This window comes from Bombina bombina, chromosome 2, assembly GCF_027579735.1.
Source record: "Bombina bombina isolate aBomBom1 chromosome 2, aBomBom1.pri, whole genome shotgun sequence".
Lineage (NCBI taxonomy): Eukaryota > Metazoa > Chordata > Amphibia > Anura > Bombinatoridae > Bombina > Bombina bombina.
In genome coordinates, this window is record NC_069500.1 from 1,356,649,874 (window position 1) to 1,356,665,823 (window position 15,950).

Here is a 15,950-nt window from a genome sequence, read left to right on the forward strand (position 1 = left end):
AATCCATGGGTGTGGTCACAATGTTATCTGAATGGCACACATGAATTTACACCCTCTAGATTTTTAAAATTGCAAAATGCATTTAACTAATCTTGCCATTTCACTAAGAAGTATTCTATGACGTTTGGGACGGAGTGAAATTTTCGTTAACAGCTGTGTGGCGTCACTTATTCTGTGACCAGTGCATTTTAATAACTGCACGGTTCCATGTTCGTGCTACAGAAGGTACAAAAGTGACAGCACTTTGAATGACATTGCATTACCTTTACTTCACTTGATATTGCCTTTGTTTGGATTGTTCAAGACAAGTTGATAACTTTGCTGTTGCAGTTATGCAGCTTGAGATTCAAGTAGCACTAAATTTTATTATTTCATATCTATACAATAAGCTGCCCAGACGACGTGTAAACATTTTTGGAGAAGAGAAATCAAAATAGAGGGCGCCACATGGTGCAGATCAGATGGTAAATGATAAAACAGACTAGGAGCACAAAAGAATCCTACTCACGAGATGTAGAGCACAGATGTGCAAAAACAGCAGTCCGGAACCGCTTGTTGTCCGGTAGACCAAATGGATATGATCACAGGGGCGAATCCTCGTCTCACCAGGGAGAGTCCAGGGATGCCTTAGGGCAGGAGTCAGTCAGCAGATAGGAATCCAGCAGTGTCCAGTCCCACACCTCAACTGACTAGAGGAGAGGCTAGACCAGTTCCAAAGGAGTCAACGATTCAGAAGATCAAAAAGGTAGGCAGCAAGTGAGGAGATGAATAAATCTTTAAAATTTATTAAAATAGTAAAAACATAAGCAACGCGTTTCTCAGTGTAACACACTGTTTCATCAGGCTGTATAACAAACAAACTCACAGCTGCCATATTTAAACCCTAAGCAACCAATCAGAAAGAGGAAAAAAATTCCAGCCCCTTACCAGGTAATACCATGTTCATAAGGGTGTGGGGGGGGAGAAAATAATATTAAATCAAATTAGGTATAAAACATTTGAAAATATACACATAACATATAATATGTACATACATGCAATTAATAAACTGTGACATTTCTCCAAAGAACAACTAGTCACCATTAAGATGTATAAAATTACAAAATTATTATTAGAAAAAATGACACCAAAATCAAACTGCTAATGGTACATTCCAATAGTCAGTAGGAGTAGATAATAAAAACGTATCTATCCTATTAAAGCAGGATTCATTAAAGATTCCATTTGGTTATTGCTAATGTGAGAAATGGAGAAGGGGAAATAAAGAATGATATAACTATATAACCATATGTGATCGATATAGTGTTTTCTGTGTGAATATTAGTATGCTGTCAGAAAAAAGAGGGAGGGGGAGGGGGGGGCGTGTGGGGGACATGCAAAGTGTGAATCGGGAAAGAAGGAAATTCAATGGTGAAGAGCCAAAAGAAACTAACTAAACTTCTTTATTGGAAAAATGATATAATAAATGTTTAGACAACTTATTATTAGCTTATGTATGATAACTCCGTTAAGCCAAATCTAAGCGTGAACTACATTGCCTAGGCAACAGGGGAGGTTGATACACGTCATTGGTGTCAGTGTAATGGGGCGTGGTGCAGTGAGCAGTAATGTTCATGGGAATATCGAGTGAAAGTATAAGTGCAACAAACTAAATTAGGTCAGTGGTAAGACTAAAGATATTCCAATGGTCAGTGTAGAGACCACAAGACCACTGTGATGACAGCATTAGCCGACGGCTCACAGAGAAAAAATTGCCGTTTACAAAAGGAATAGTGACTGATGGGGGTGTGTGAAGAGCCTCCAATCAGCCACCAGTAGGAAGTGAATACTAAGGAATGATAACCAATGACTGTTTAATGAAAAATGGCCAATGAGAAACATTAAATAACGAATGGGCAATTTATGACAGGGGATAAGATCACAGTGTGAATAAAAAAAAAAGAAAAAGAGAATGTCATATATACCAGGGGAATAACTAGATAATACTGGAGAAAAGAGAAAATAAACTAAAGATAGATTAATGCAAAGACCGATATTCGCATATTCTAACTGGGCACCTGTGTGAATATAATAAGTGCCTGAAGGCAGTGAATGTGACTAAATGTCTAGACGATATCCTAGTGATTTGATATAGTGGGTGCCTAAGGGCAGTGGATGTGTGAGGGCAGTGAATGTCTCTATGATCTCCTAGTGATTAGGTATAATGGGTGCCTAAGGGCAGTAATTGTGACTATAGTGTCTCTATGATATCCTAATGGGCTGGGAGAGTGGGAGAGAGACCAGGCATAATATTAAAGATCATATCACTAATGTGGAGGATGACTAAAAATAAAAGGAAAAATTATTGTGAATGGAAATATAAATATAAAGGAGAAAGAAGAAGAGGATTGACTAACCCTAAATGGGGAAAAGAGGGATGTTGATGTGATGTAATGAATGGTGGAATAGATATGTAGAAATGTATAAAAAGAAAGAGAGATGGGTATATTGGTCACCAATATTGAAAATCAAAAGAACTATGGGGGAAAGAAAAACAGGAGGGGGACAAAAAGGGAAAGGAATGGTATATATAAGGGTAGTGTAGTGTATACGTGTATTGTGATGTAGTAACACGTGATATATATAAGGGAGAACAAGAGAGAAAGGGGATGAGATGGGTAAAAATATATATGATAAGGCGGATGGCACAGACTGGGTATGATGGTACAGAAAGCCAGAATGAGCAATAAGCAATTTGTTTATTATCAAAATAGGGAATTCAGAAAGCTGCTAGATCCATATTGAGGTTGAGCCCAGAGGGAAACAGGGTCTTAAGTTTATAGATCCAATATGTCTCCCTCTGTCTCAACCTATTAAATCTATTATATAAATGGGACTGGGGGATCGATTCTAGAGGACATATGCTGAATGTATTGTTAATACTATTGTGTGTATTATTGCAATGTCTGGGGACACTATGATTAGGAACTTTGTTCTTAATATTTCTCAGATGTTCATTCCATCTGTTCCTAATAAGCCTACAAGTACGGCCTACATATTGAATCCCACAGAGATTGCAAGTTAGCAAGTATATTACATAAATAGATGTACATGTCAAAAATTGATGGATATTGTATGATTTTTTTGGTGATGTTGGATGAAAATGTTTTACACCCTGGTTTAATATATTTACACATATTACATTTCTTGAGATGGCACTTCCCTATGCCTTTTGTTTTTGATGGTATATTGGAATTGGTTCTTCGGTTGGGCTTGTGGACCACCACCTTACTAGGTGCCAAGACACTTTTTAGTGTAGGAGCTCGTCTAAAAACACATTTTGGTTCGGGATCTACAATCTTACCCAAAATAGGGTCTTTTTTAACCAAATTCCAATGTTTCTTAATGATATGTTTAATTTTGCCATGATTGACATTGAATTGAGTAATAAAGGTTGAATTACAGTGATCTGTTGTTTTTGTATTATTACTATTTTTGTTATGTAAAAAATATGAATCTCTATTGTCAGATCTAGCACGTTCATATCCGGTGTCGATTAATGATTTAGGATAACCTTTTTCTTCAAATCTTGCTTTAAGAATAAGACTTTGTTGTTCAAAGTCTTCAATATGACTGCAATTCCTACGTATTCTCTTGAACTGTCCATATGGAATGTTTTTAAGCCATGAGCCATAATGATTACTATGATAGTTCAAATAACTATTACAATCAACAGTTTTAAAATGTGTGGTAGTGGTGATTCTGTTGTCATTGGAGAAAGTCAAACACAAATCTAAAAATACTCTTGTCTTAGATTCAATAGAACTGGAAAAAGTTAGCCCCATCTGATTGGAATTGAGATATTGCACAAATATTTCCGCAGAAGTAATGTCACCTTCCCATATAAATATGAGATCATCTATGTATCTGCCATAGAAGACCAGGCTTGCCCCGTGTGGGGAATTGTAGATGTATTGTTCCTCAAATATGCCCATAAATAGATTGGCAAAACTCGGGGCGAACCTGGTCCCCATGGCAGTACCTAGTATCTGTAAATAAAACTCATCTTGGTAAACAAAATAATTGTGTTTTAATATAAAAGAAATTAATTGCAATAAAAATTCTTTCTGAAGTGTAGGAATATACTGATCATCTAACAAAAACTTTGATATAGCTTGGATACCAAGGTGGTGTTGTATGTTGGAATATAAAGCATGTACGTCACACGAGATCCATATTGTGTTCTCATTGGGTCTGATCTGTTCCAATTTTTTTATCAGATCAGGAGAATCCTTAATATACGAATCTAGAGTGACGACATAACGCTGAAGAAACCAATCGACATAAGCAGATACATTATCTGTCAGACTTCCAATACCAGCAATAATGGGTCTTCCTGGGGGACACTGGGTATTCTTGTGCACCTTCGGGAGGTGATAGTAAAAAGCACAATTGGGCTTCACAGGAATTAAAAAATTCTTTTCAGCTGAAGTTATAATACCTTCCTGATATCCAAAATTTATAATACCTGATAGAATCTTGAGAAATTTTTCAGTGGGATCACAATAAAGCTTTTGGTAATATCTATTGTCGCCCAATATCTTATTTGCCTCAGACAGATAATCAGATAGATCCTGCAGCACTATCCCACCCCCCTTGTCCGCCTGGCGAATTACCAGGCTAGAATTACTTTTGAGGGTTTTGAGAGCTTTCATCTCATAAGAGTTTAAATTGTGATTTTTGAAGTGGGCAGTTTTAGATAGTTTCTCTAGATCCTCTAAGATATATTCTTTGAACAGTTCTATATGAACATTGTTCTTTAGAACAGGAGAAAAATTGGATTTCTTTTTAAGATCAGTGTGGACATAATCATCAAGGAGATGGTCTGTCAAATTTTTTGGTTCATAATACACTATATCCTGAGATATTCTCGTGTCCATTCTATCAGTTAAAACAGGACAAGCGTCAAGTTTAATTTTTTTCTCTGCAAAATATTTCTGCAAAGACAGTTTCCTAATGAACCTGTTAACATCCACATATAGTTCAAACATATTGTGGGAATTAGATGGACTGAAGGACAAACCTTTCCCTAAGACTCTAATTTCGTCATTAGATAGTTGGTGGGAAGATAAATTAAAAATACCACTGGCTAATTTCTGTAATCTATTCTTTTTGACGGTTGATTTTCGTCCTCTGTTTCCACGTCTTCGTGGGCCCTTTTTCCTCTCTGATTTGGAGTATTGGTGACTAGTGGTTGCAAAAACTCTGCTATTTTCGGTTGATGGGATCTCAATTTCGGGCGCCTGTCTAAAAAAGACTGATCATAACTTTCATTCTCTCTTCTAAATGAATCTGTATTGGTGGACGTGGAAGGTTGATCATAAGATTGATTATCTATCCTAAGTCTAGATGATGTATCTAAAGATGAGCTATGGACAGATGGACGAGAGTGGTAGTTGTGATTCGAATTTGCTGGAATGTAGTTTTGGTTCTGTCTATTGGTGTGTGATTGGTAGTCATGTGTATTGTTATGATAATAACTGTTCTGTTTGTAATGAGAGTTAAAATTAGAGCTCGTGTGGACATTTGGATTAGTATAGGTATTGTGATTAGATCGGTGTGTAGAGTTATTGGCATGCCTAGGGCCATGATGATATTCAGATCTTGAGTTAAAGTGTGTATCAGATCTCACAGGAGTGTTATCTCTCAAGATTTCAAATCTATTATTCGATTCATATCTATTAAAATTGTTATTTCTATTGGGGCCTACATAATTTGATGGTCCTCTATGTGATTCATTATCATAATAGTTCCTATTATAATGGTAATTATTTCTATTTGAATGGTTAAGATGGTTCCTGGGGGTATAATAATCCCTTTGGAACTCTTCTCTGGGCTCATAATGGCGGTTAGAATGGTGATTATAATTGTTACGAAAATTATTGTTTCTATGTCTGTTGCAAGGTTTGTCAACTATTGTCCATTCTTGTGTGTTTGATGAGGACCCAACAGTAGGTGTTTGAACTATTGTCAAATCTCCTCTTTGGTTAGTGATGTTACTCACCTGTTGTGTTTTTTTCATATATGTATATACTACACCTTGTGTATAGTCATCATTGTCCCTAGCCAATTTTTTATTTTTAAGATTAATAATATCTTGTTCATATTTGTCAATCCTATCCAATACTAGTTGATTAAGTCCTTCATATTTATTATTATTTTGTACAGTTTGTAATTGTTTTTGAATTCCCTCAATTTCTTTACTTGCCTAATTCACAAGCTTCTCTCTATGTGATATTAATATATTGATTAACTTGAAAGAGTATTCATTGAGTGCTGTTTCCCATTCGGACAGCAGGGCAGAGTTATCTTTAAAAGAGCAGCTCTTGAATAGACGCAGACCTCTTGGTATTTGTTTAATATTTAGATATTTCCTCAGAGTATCCAAGTCCCACCAGTGTCTGCACTCATTCTTGAGCTGCTCCTCCAATCTAAAAAACATAGTCTGAATGGGCACTTCAGTAATGTGTTCACTCATAGAATCATTGTTAACCACAAGGTTGCTATTAGACCCTAACAGTAATCTTTTGTTGTTGCGCTCATTAATGGACAACATCCTGGCTGCTCACTTAAAAATTGGCAAGATACAAAATATAAGCAAACTAGTACTTCTTTTTGGAGAAGAGTCGGAAAGGCTCTTAAAGAAAAAGTATGAAGGACATTGGTATCCTGACAGGCCCTATAAAGGATCAGGATATAGATGTATACATGTAGGAGAGAAGGTGGAACCTGTAATAGAACAAGCTGCCAATGAGAGTGGCTTGGACATTGAGGACATACGCAGAAACCTTCCTCAGGACCTCAATGTATGGATAGATCCTTCAGAAGTTTCTTATCAAATTGATGAGAAAGGACAAGAAAAAGTACTTTATGTTGATGACAACAATGAAAATGTATCAGAATTGGATAAGGAGATAAAAAATAGCTTTAACCCTGAGGCTCAGGCATTCATGCCAATAACTGACCAGTCATCCTCTGTATCAAGCTCTCCATCGCCTCCTTTTGGAGACGACTCTACTGTAAGTCCAACATTTATGCCCAGATCCAACCAGCCTATAACCTTCACAACAGCCATGTTTGCTGCTACAAAGTTTGGATCTACGAAAATGAAGAACAATGGCCATAATAAAATTGCTCGATCCGCTCCTACACAGAATGTCAATAACTTGATAAAACAGAGTGCCATGTCTTCCTCCATGCACTCTTTATATGCACTAGGTCTCACTAACCTTCAGCAGAAGACCTCTGCTCTTTCCCCTTATGCAAAAGAGTTTATTTTTCCAAGTCTACAAGATCAAGCAAGAACCAGTTTAACCCTTTAAGGACACAGCTTTCAGTTTGCTCAATTGTTTTATGACGGAAACATTCCGTCATATGTCCTTAAGAGGTTAAGCTGCCCTGGTGACAACCCTCTTAACCTTGGTTCTCTACAATATAGTAATGCCTTTGATATGTTTGCAGCATATGGGGGTCTCAATGAGAAATCCTTAGTTGATGGTTTAACTTACAGCCTGAGTAACATGCAGTATTCAAACCAGCAATTCCAGCCAGTTATGGCAAACTAGCCAGAAGCTATATTTGCTTACGTATCCAAAGTATTGTACAAGCTGAATGCATGAACCCAAGGGTTTTTTATTCCTTGAGATTTATTTCCTCAGCTTGTAGCCTGTATACATTCAAAGTTGGTTGCATAAGCACATGCAATTTTTTTTTTTATAAGCTTTGAAGTTTTTTTTCTAAAATGGGAAATATTTGCGTTTGGGAGATGAAAAAAAATAAATAAATATATATATATATATATATATATATATATATATATATATATATATATATATATATACACACACACATTTCAATATTTTTACCTTGGTCTGTGATTACTTTATGTAGTTTTTTTCCTAAAATAAAGTAATCTTTTTTTTTGTGTGAAATGTTTAAAAAGAAAGATAAAAAGAAATCAGACTATTCCTCATTGTAAAACTAATATTTGGGAATATCTGTATTTTCAGAGTTGTATTTTCTGTTACAAATTTAAGATTTTTGCTATAAAATTGATATGTAATTGTAACTTTTGTATCTAAATTGTGCAATACTTGATAAAATGTTAAAGTATATTAAGGCAGTGTCTTACACGTTAAGAGCTGAAATAGTTTATATATTTAGTTTGTATTAAAATTTTATTTTAAATTACGTTAATTTGAATGTACTTATTTCATTTCTGACAGGCGTTTGTTTTGCATTGACCATAATTTAGAGTCAGAAAAGCTTCAATATATGCTCTAGTTTCAATGTACAATATATATACACTCAAAAGAGAAGTATAGGATAGGGGCGCTATCAAAATATGCAATTTGACAAGATATACAGAGAAAAAGGTACTCACAATTCTAAGTATAATATAGTCTCAAAATGGAGTCTCACGTATGCATATATATATACACATGCATATATTGAAATCAAGGTGTTAAACCTGTATAAACAATATAGTCCCAATGAACAGTTAAAGTCCAAAAAAATCCCTAGTAGTTAGGGGAATATAAGGCAGCTCTACTCTATGTATGAGGCCATCCACAACGATTCAATCTATAAAGAAGCCAGCCTGAGGAAACAGTACCTGATACTGAGAAACGCGTTGCTGTGTTTTTAATGTGTTTAAATAAACACTTTTAATCATACAAACTTGCTACATTGCCTCTTTTGGATATCCTGGTGTGGAGTAACCCTCTAATTGCTGGAGGTGTTATAGTGCTTCTCCTGATACCCAAGTATCACAGATCATTTGGTGATCACTATTTTGGTTCCTGGGAGTGCAAGTCCGAGAGGAGAGTTTTACCAGACAACTCTGAGGTTCCGGTCTGTCCAGCCAGCACCACATCTTGGTGCTTTCTAACACGTGAGTGTACCTGAGCTACAATATTATATTTGGTATATCACACAGAATTATGCTATGTGGCGCCTTCTCTGCTTCTTTCTAGTTTAAATGTAAGCTACTTTCCACAGTGGTTATAATTTATAATTTTATATAAGATAGTGAAGCATTGTTTTCAATTGTATGAAGTACAACTATTTTCACTTTATTAAAGGTTTTTCACAAACGAAAAAAAACAAAAAAAACTAATCTTGCCATTTCAAGGATATTGATAATTGCATATGACCAGAATTAGTTTTAGAATTAAACAAAGAATACCAAGAGAACAAACACAATTTGATGTTACAATTGAAGTTTCGATATTGTAACAATTGCATTCCCTATGTAATCAATGAAGGTTGTATTCCAAATAAAATGCCCCTTTAACATAAGAGGCATACTTCATAATATAAGAAAATAACATGTGAGACTACCTAGGATTATGATAAATGTCATGATAGCAACATAAATACAAAAGAAAATTAAATCTAAAGATATTTCAAGTAAATATATAAATCAAAATAAGGATTGGAATAAAAAGATTCTATTATTTGATTCACTGGCTATTTAACACATGGGGTCATTGATGCAACCATCTAGTTTGATAGTGTGTTGCTAAATGGATCAAACAGAGTTTTAAAACCTTGAATTTAATAGAAATTATAAATCATTCAGAAACATATATACCATTATCAGAATAGTGTTATTAAGTTATCACTTTATGGCAAATCCAAACTAGGAGCTCATCTTTGCTCATTTATACATACATTTTACAAAACAATGAACTTACATGCATATTTAAGAATTCTTTTTATTTAGAAATAAATTCAAGTATTACAGAATATTAAAGCATGTGACAGACTTGGTATATCCAATGTCAATTACACTAATATTGTTTTAACCCTAGTACCATCAGGTTTAGTCTGATCTAGACAGGCTTCTGCGGTTTTCTTCTTTCATGTGGGCTAATGTCCAGGTAGTCTTAATGTACTCTATTGAGAGATTATAGTCTAGGATAACTGATTACCAAAGCATCGTTGGTCGAAGGTTGTCTACCCCTTATAATTTTTATGTAAGGTTAGGTGGACATTGGGTTCGGAATTATTTCTTGTTTTTCTGCCATTAAACAATTTAAAACATTTGACATTACATATATCAAATGCCTGCAAAAAGTAAAACAAAGAAAAGGAAAGGACCAAGGTAAAAATAGGAAAGAGAGAGAGAACTAGAAGGTTTGAGCACTCTTCTAAGAATTAGTTACACGGTAGAACCTTAAATGTGGATGTTCCCTAATGTAAAAGATTCCCACAGAAACTGTATGTCTTGGAAAAAGGATAGTTGTCCTAGCTTGAGGTAGTGAAATCTTTCCAACACATGATTTTTGCTGACCAAATCCATCCATTCCTGGATGGTGGGTGTACGATTAGATTTCCAGCATTTTGGAATTAATTGGTTGGCTGCATTAAGTATAATTTGATATATATGTTTTCTTATCTTACAGGGAATGTTTGCTGGGTGATTAAGTAATAATAATTTGGGTGAAGGAGATAGCTGTGAACCTAAGACTTCGTTAAAATTGTTAAAGAGGCTTGTCCAAAATGGATTGATGTGAGCACACTCCCACCAAATATGCGAAATGTGGCCTTCTTGTTGGCAACCTCTCCAGCACAAGCCTGAGGTTTTTTTTAAATATGTATTTTATTTTGTTTGGAGTTAGATACCATCTCATCATTCATTTTATGTTTGTTTCTTTTGCATGAGATGAGTGGCCTGATTGTGACAGGTGATTGAACCTAAGTGACCATGTCTGTGGTGAGGTGGAGGTATTCAATTCCTTGTCCCATCTCTTGGTATATGTTGGGAGGAGAGGGATGGTATTGGTCAATGTTAGTTTATATGAAATAGATATTGTCTTGGGGACCGGCTTTTCGGATGTACATAGGTGTTCAAATACTGTGAGCAATCTTGTAAAATCCAACTTGTTCCTATGTGTGAGGATAAAGTGTTTGGCCTGGTGGGTTCTAAACCAAGAGGACAGAAAATTGTGATTAAGTTTATCTAGTTGATGTGTGGTTTTTTATTTTTTTTTGCCATCCACTAGTAGATATATGGGAAGAAATTCCCTGAACTCTGGGGGTGACATAAAGCTCTGTTGAAAACCTGGGGGGGAAGTCTGAATTGTGTAATAATGTGGTAAGGGGAGAGTAATTTGGTGTGATTTTTTTGGTGATTTGCGGAGAAATCTCCAGTCTGTCCAGGTTTCATTGGTAATGAAGGAGGATGAGATGGTTTGCTTATTGAAAAAGGTCAGGTTCCAACAAACTCCACTTAAATTTGGGGTAAGAGCCATGGCAGACTCTATCTGAATCCAGCATTTTGAATTTATTCCATCATATCTACACCAATCTGCTATTCTCTGGAGGGAGACAGCTATCTTATATGAGCGGAGATGTGGGACTCCCAAACCTCCTTGTTTAGGTAGTTTATATATTGTATTTTTATTAATGCGCAGCGGTCTTCAACGCCAGATATAGTCATTTATAATATTTTGCAGTGTATCTAAATCTTTTAGGATGCCCTTTTGTAGCAATACTATTTTGACGGCTTATATCCTCCCAAGCCAAGATATAGGTTTAGGGAGCCATGATGATATTAAGCTTTGAAACTCTGTTATTAAGGCCCCATAATTAAGTTTACGGAGATCAGATTTATTTGGGGTTATGTGGATGCCCAAATATTTTAGGTATTTGATTTATAATTTGAGAGCACTGGAGGATTTGATTTTGTCCAGCATTTGTTGTGGTAGGTTTATAGGGACATATTCTGACCTGGCTAAATTTATCGAGAAATTTGAGACTTGACTAAATTGGTATAGTTCTGTAAGGGCATTAATTAAGGAATCTTTAGGGTTGGTGAGTGTTAAAAGTAAGTCGTCTGCAAAAATCACAAGTTTCTGCATTTGGTTGTCTAACTTTATTCCCTGAATTTGTTTATTTAGTCTGATTCGAGTGGCTAAGGGGGCAGCCTTGCCTAGATCCATTTCTTATTTCAAATATTTCTGAGAAAATGCCATTGACCCTGATTTGCACCGTAGGGTTTGAGTATAGGGCAAAGATTCTTTGTATAAATAAGTCTGGGAAATTAAAATGTCGCAGTCTAGTCTGTCAAAAGCCTTTTCGGCGTTGGTGGAAAGAAATATCGTCAGTGTTTTGTTATTTGTAATGTGGTCTAAAGGTTGAGAATTTTGATCGTATTGTCCTTTGCCTCCCTATTGGGAACAAAGCCAACCTGGTCTTGGTGTATAATTGATGGTAAAATTTGATTCAGATGGGTCGCAAGTATTTTAGCATACAATTTTAAATCTACATTTAAAAACTATATCGGTCTAAAATTCGCTGGGGAATTGGGGGGGCTTGCCCGGTTTTGCTAACACCATGATATTTGCTTGTAACATAGTATCTGGGAATGGGAGGTCATTTGGGATAGAGTTAAATAGCGTTGTTAAATGCGGAATAACTTGCTTAGCAAAAGTCTTGTAATATAGGCCTGAGAAACCGTCGGGACCCAGGGCTTTACTTTGTTTTAATTGTTTTATTGCTGCAAGAACTTCTGAGGTTTGAATAGGCTGTTCTAGGGATTTGCATTGGTCAATAGTCAATTGTGGGACTGGAGAGTATTTTAAAAATTGTTTGCACATTTGTACATGGGAATTGGAATTTCTGTTTGGAAAGAGATTATACAATTTGTGATAGAAGTGCTTAAATTCTTCATCTATGCCTATGGAGTCTTCTAACTGCTTACCTTTAGAAGTGTTAATTGAATGTATATATGTTTTCTGTTGTTGCTTTCTTAATGCTTTCGCCAAGAGTTTCCCTGATTTGTTTCCCTCTCTGTAAAAGTTTTGTTGTAAATGTAACATCTGCTTTTGGGCTTTAATTTGTAATAGGGTATTCATTTTGTTTCTCAAATCATTAAGCTGATCTAGTATTGTGGTATTTGCCGGACATATTTTATGTGTATAATCTAGGTCCGTGATGTCTTTGGCTAGTGCCTCTAGTTCTTCCCTGTTTTTTTTGGCTATCTGTGCTTTTGCTTTGATGAATTCCCCTCTTATAATACTTTTGTGTGCTTCCCAGATAGTAGTTATGTCTACATCTGGAGTATTATTCGTAAGGAAATATGATTTTATATGTTTGGCAAAAAGTTTTATCTGAGTTTTATCAAGTAGGAGGGATTCATCCAACCTCCAATGAAAGGGTTTAAAGGGAGCCGAAGGCCATCTTATAGTACACGTGACCAGAGAGTGGTCAGACCATGTGGTGTGTTTTATATTCGAGTGTTGAATGTAGGATAAGGCAAGGTGATCTACTAGAATGTAGTGTAGTCTAGAATAATTTTGCCTAGGATGTGAGAAGGTAAAATCAATTTTTTGGGGATTCATAAATCTCCAGGCATCATGTACAACTAGTAGTTTGAATTTTTGCCAAATGTTTTTAAGGTGAGGAGTTTTGGTTCTAGTATCTACAGTCAACTGATGGGTTTAGGGGAATGTTTAGTTCTCCCGCTACTATAAAAAGAGCACTTGGTTTCTTTTATTATTGATTTAGAGACTGAGGAGATAAATGTGTCTTGTTGTTTGTTGGGGGCATATAAATTCACCAGGGTTACAGGTTTGCCAAATAATAAACCTCTTAAACTTAAATATCTCCCTTCTTTGTCTGTATCTATGTGGGTTTTGGTGAAGGGTAGTGATTTGTGAATGAGGATGTTGACTCCATTGACCTTTTTTGTGGATTGGTGCAGTGAAAATGTTGGGGGTAGTTAGGAATATAATTTACCTTGTCAAAATTAAAAAATATGTCCGATTGATCGTGCCAAAGTTATGATTTTTACTAATGAGATCCAATCTTGATTTAATATTTTACAGATATGGATGTGCTGGACCCTCAACCTCGGGTTTGCCCCAGTCTGGTATGTCTCATTATACTTCACTATTGGCTTACACATTTGTACATAACATTGCCTAATACATTCACATTGATCTATATGATCATGGATCCTATATTTAAATGGAAAATTCATGATTCGTATATATAATTCCATGTTAAGCAAAATCTGAATTTACTCGTATTCTAAGATATTCTTCATAATCCTGCTATTTTTATTTGAATGTAATATTAGGGGCTGGGCCATTTTTGATTCAGCACATGGGTAGTGCTTGACAGTTGTTGGCTACATTTAGACAACAATCCTAAATTGGTACACAGGCGTTGAATATAAAATGACACATCTCATATGTTTATATTCTTTAATCTTATAATTAAGATAGCAAGAGAATGAAAAGTGTTCAAAGTTCTAATTGTCTTTCTGGATTGATTATGGAACATGGACAAATCTCTATTTGCAAATGTTCGATAGATGAATATGATAAGAATCAGATGTATAATCTTTAAAAAAAATAGTACATCTGTGAAAAACATAATTTTCTACTCTATCACCTTAATGAAATATTAAATTTGATTTTCATATTAGTGGTCTAGTCTTCATTTCAATTAATTTGATTTAGACTTATTTAAAAAAAAAATTTTTAATGCAAAATATGTATTTTTAAAGCATATGTACAAATTGTGTTACATAATTTATATTTATATAATTAATAGTTGAATTTAGTTTGACAATCCCTGAGGGATCCAGCACTAATCCAGACCTGCCTGAGCAGGATAATGGTAAGTCCATTTACTCATTCATACATTATTAAATGTATCTTACCAAAATATTTGATAATCATGATTATGATGGAACATTTAGTATAAACATAATGTACTCCTCTAATAATATATATTTATTGTAGTATTTTAATTGTAAAATCTCAAAGCTTCTTAGTCTACACTTTTGTGCTTCAGAACATGGATAGCACATGGTGATTTTTCTATACATTTAGACAACATTCGTAGAACATTACACACATGATAAGCATTACATGTTCTGTGTACTATGCTTTTGTTCCTGATTTCACAAATAATAAGTACATTTAAAAAAAATTACTCAAATGATATATTTACTAAAAATTGCATGCTCCATCTGAATAATGAAATTCAATAATTTGGTTCAGTATCTCTTTAATACAACATTATTGTGTGTACTTGAGCACCAGTAACACGTTTGAAATATAAGATTTTAACGTGTACACAACATATTATGTTTTACAGATCTGGATGTTATATGTGTGATGGAGGAGAATGTGGTTCCCTTGGGGTCTGATGGTACGTCCAAAATATATATTCCAACATGTATATAACGTGTATTTTAGTGAAAAAAAAAAATATTTTTATACAAATACAGTCTACACCTTGCTCCTGTTAAAAAATATTATCACATTTTTTATAAAATACACTACTGACCCCCTTTTTATATCATGCAGCATGTGCTGCCTCAATGAGGCATAGAATATTACATAGCCTCTGTTATGTTCATGTAGTTAAGAAATCATATATTTTTATGCCATTGTTTTCTAGGCTTCCCTGTGTTTGTTCTGTACTGCCATCTAGCGACCCTTTTTGGTAATGCTCCTGTTTTCTAGAATGTCTTACCCCTGACCTTATTATGCATTTCCTTTTTGTGTATTGCTCCGCCCTTGTAGTTTTATGATGTTTTCCTGTGTCGTGGTCACAGCTAACAGGCCTCATGTAACAAGCACTCATGTTAATTCATTGCAAGCTACGATCAGTATAATCTTTTGACCGCAAAATACTTTAACCGTTCATTCATCTGCTGTATTCATTATCTGCTGTAACCTGATATTCAGAATAAAGCCACTTTGTGGATGAACAAGGTATTGGTGAGTTCAGCTATCTGACAAGGATTGTCTGCAGTGATTGTATCTTCTTATACAGGCCAGGCATAGAGGTCTCAGCAAGGGATAGATCATTATTCCAACTATCTGAGTCAGAATAGTCAAAAGATGTATAGAATTCCTACAGCCTGCTATGTATATGTGTGTGTT

The 15,950-nt window shown here is 35.1% G+C and overlaps 1 pseudogene; it reads left to right on the top strand.

The window, feature by feature from the left end:
- Positions 1-214: 214 nt before the first annotated feature.
- Positions 215-7,734, top strand: LOC128648299 (protein Tob1-like; annotated as a pseudogene).
- The last annotated feature ends 8,216 nt before the right edge of the window (positions 7,735-15,950 follow it).